Raw genomic sequence first — 4,170 nt, forward strand, 5'->3', positions numbered from 1 at the left:
TATGGAAAGATGCATATCATTTTAAAGCTCTCTTTCTCCTCTTTCCAATGATATATAAATCGTTGCCCTACGCCTTTTAGTTTTCGCTATTTTCGCGATTGAAATTGCCGTGGCCGCGATTTCAATCGCGAAAATAAAGAAAATTAAATGACGTAGAGCGACGATTTAGGTGTCGCCAGAAAGAGGAGAAAGAGAGCTTTAAAATGATATCCATCTTTCCATAGTTACATTGTATTACACAGGCCGACTTTTTCTGCTGAATGGAGCTGCTGACACTGGGGAAAGTGTCGTCCTGTGTAATACAAGTAACTATGGAAAGATGGATATCATTTTAAAGCTCTCTTTCTCCTCTTTCTGGCGACACCTAAATCGTCGCTCTACGCCTTTTAGTTTTCTTTATTTTCGCGATTGAAATTGCGGCCGCGGCAATTTCAATCACGAAAATAGCGAAAACTAAAAGGCGTAGGGCAACGATTTATATATCATTGGAAAGAGGAGAAAGAGAGCTTTAAAATGATATGCATCTTTCCATAGTTTCTGCACTGCTCGGAGTCCCTTTAAGAAGCACAATGGTTTAGGAGGGAGTTTTGAGCCTTTTCACATTTGTCCTATATGCTTTCGGTAGATCATGCCTTTTGTCCCCATCACTTTCCATTTACAAGCCATATTTTTAATATTCTGAACACTTTATTTAATCTTGCTATAAATTATTTCCTATTTATTTGATGCATCTAGGGATAAGGCCATAACATTCTAAGCAAGTTGATTGGATATTCTAGCCAAGAAGCCAGTCAGCTTAATAAAGTTATTGCAATATAAAAATAAAAGCTACAGAGAGCCAGAGTAGCAAGTGAATCCCAATTCTCCTTGTTGCCATAAACCTTAGATGGATTAAATTTATATCCAACGGTAATATATGGGCCAGACTATTTAAATGTATTATTTCTTTTTAACTGAAAAGATGTTATGTAAAACAAAATTATTTATTACTTGGTCATTTAAATACAACCGCTATCAAATGGATTCCTTTTTCTGCAATCCGCTTGTATTTAAATGAAATGTGACCCTATTTAAGCTTTAAAATTTTAAATGCAGATATTTAAGTGAGAGTGTTGGTCAAATGAAACATTTATGGGATGTTTTAAGATATAAAGTGTTTTTATATTTCATTTTTAAATTATAAAAGCTGTTTTAAAAGGGCCAGAGACCATTGTAGATCTAATTTTTACTCTCTCCGCATTGCTGTACCAAAAGGTTACCTAGCAAAAAAAAAAAAAAAAAAAAAAATTCCCCTAAGGACTTTCTAAAACCAGCCTAATTCTAAGGCTGTCCATTATGCTTAAGTTATTTGGTAATCGAGAAATCTACCAAATATATATATTTTGTAACCTGATTGGCAACTGTGAACTGCCCTGATTTTATCAGGGGCACACAAGAAAATGACCACATTGGAATTGCAGCTATGTTCGGTTTAAAATGTACCCGAGGTGATATGTGACAGGAGATAAATATATGTATGTACAGTGCAAAACATAATAATCGGCTGTTTTACTTGTTTTATTTTGCTGCCTGAAAGAGTTAGTTTTTAAGCTTGAAAGTTACTTTTGTTAGGAGTATAGTGGACATCACTGATAAGATAATTACAGCCATAAGAGTTTTCCTGGCAAAATACAACTTCTGAGAGCAGAGGGAGATAAAATACATGAACTATTGACCTCTGGGTCACTTATGAGGCTGGCACTGAGCAGAGGCACATTCCAAGTGTTTGAAATCTAAAATTAAACCATGGGATATCAAAAATAAATTTAAAAAAAAGTCCTTTTTTAGGAATAGAAGCATAAATACAATTGTTTATCTCATCAGTTTTTCACCTCGGGTTCACTTTAAGGTGGCTAAGTTATATGGTCCCATATCTTTATCTGATCTGCCTGAATATTATCAAAGCTCAGGACCCCTGTTTTGGCATTAGAAGCATTGTACTATTCAGGCATGAAGTAATGTATATTTTTATTTTTTCCACAGTAAAAATGTAAAAAAAAATTGCACATGTTGTGTAATGAGCCATTGTTGGGTTTTGTCCTCAAAATGGCGGTGTAAGCAGTGCTGAGGCAATAACCCTTTGCTTTCTGTTTTGTGGCCTGAACAGTGTGCCAACAGTATACAATGGAAATGAGACAGTTAACTACTAACATGAGGTAAATGTGCTTTAAGACTTGCAGCCAATCAGAGCTTGAGTTCTGCTTGAGAAATGGTCTGTTGAAGGCTGATTGGCTGTCGACCGTTGCAGTTTGCTTCTTGTTCTTAATGTAAGCCAGTGAACGTCTTATTGGTGTAGTATTTAAGACTTGCTCTTAATTCTAGCGATACACATAAGTGCCTTTTACCTACACTGCTTCTGTATTCCGATGTTCAGTTGTACCCACTTGTCCTTTGGTGTGAATTAGTTCTAAGCTTCATTGGTTGTCTACAGTAATACATTTTTCATTATGGAAGGAAACTAGTACCTGCTTGTTACAGCCTGTCTAGAATTTGAGCTTCGCACTTCCCTATTATGTGGTCCTAACCATAAGCTTGTGAAGAATTTCACCATCGCCAAAATTTAAAGGGGCGATGTTGCAAAGAAATACTTCTGACGAAGGGTGAGATGGAAGCAGCCATTCCCACATATCTTATGCTGTGAGCAAAAGACAGCTAATAGTCTCTGTCCCGTGTAACAGAAGGGGGCAAGAACTGGTGCTTCCGTCAGAGCCTTCTCGCACAGGTGTTTGCTTTGCAACCCTTTAAATTTTTAAAATTGTGATGTTTAGCATTCAAAAGTTTGTAAAGGCAAAATCCATGATCTTGTTTGCAAAGAACGGTGACCTAGTATCCCATGTAAGCCAGCTGGGATCCAGCTTTGACCAGCTTAACACGAGGGGGAGAAAACTTGGCATCTGATTGGCTGCTGTGCATTTCTGCACACCACCGCTGTTCTTTAGATGATAACTCTGCTTAGACAATTCTCTGGTTAATGTGCATTTGTAGCTTCTCCGTTTGAAACCATGTTGTGGATTTCCCCAATGTGAAGTGATTTAAGCAGCCCCTGCAATGTACACACATGGAATCACTAAATTCTAGTCATAAATCCATCTTCAGTTTTTTAAAGCTGTGTTCGTAAAGTAGACGAACACTGAGAGAAAGATGAAGGTTGTCATTGTTGGAACTTTTAATAATACTAAATTGTAATGCTTGATTTGTAATGCTGTGGTAAAATATATAGAAGAATTTTTATTGATCACTTCAGGAAATGGCTTAACCATGATCCCTGCTCAGATGTGCAGTTTGGTCAGTGGGGGGGGGGGTGGAGCCCAGGAGGTATCCAATGGCAGGAGTGGCAGTCAGCCAAGGGCTTTCCACTTTGGTGGATTGCTGAAGGGGAGGCAGCTTTCACCTGCACAGACAGTGAATTATACTTCTATTGTACATTGAGCAGCATATAGGTTCACTTGGCGGGAGCAGGTGTTTCTAAGAACAATGTCTGTATATGTGTGACAGCGGTGAGATCCAGAAAGCATTCTAGCCATAGAATCCATTTATATAGTCTGAAAATTAGCATTTTTCAGAGTTCAGCAATGACTGCCTTCATGATTTCTTCATGACAAGTACACTTGAAAGTCTAGCTTCTTTCACTGTGTTTGTTACTGACGCAGTGGGTCATCTCTCCTGTGACCTTTCATAAGACAAAGAACAATGTCCAAGTGGTGAAACACAGATTAGCCAATCAGAAGTCCTTGTTTAGACTTCTAAACAAAAACATGAATTGCTCAGCACAATTGAACATTGCATTAATGAAATTTCTAGTGTAACCCGATAAGTCAGCTGCTTATGGTGGCCAAATACAGTGTCACTAGACGTGGCGAAATGATCAATCCCTTTCCAATTGCAATTCGATCAGTGAGCGATTACTACCACACCACACATAGATATTTGTCGTTTCAGCAGGAAAGTAGGTTTTTTTTTTTTTTTTTTTGCTGCTCTCACCTCTACATCCTGACCAATCAAATATTTTTTTTTTTTTTTGGGTCCAAAACCAATCAAAATTTCATTTGATCGGGTATGTTGGGCAATAGGTTCATGACAGATTTAATCAGAGATCAGATCTTCTGGGTATTGAATGGGAATATCTGTGCG

Source organism: Hyperolius riggenbachi, chromosome 5, assembly GCF_040937935.1.
Source record: "Hyperolius riggenbachi isolate aHypRig1 chromosome 5, aHypRig1.pri, whole genome shotgun sequence".
NCBI lineage: Eukaryota > Metazoa > Chordata > Amphibia > Anura > Hyperoliidae > Hyperolius > Hyperolius riggenbachi.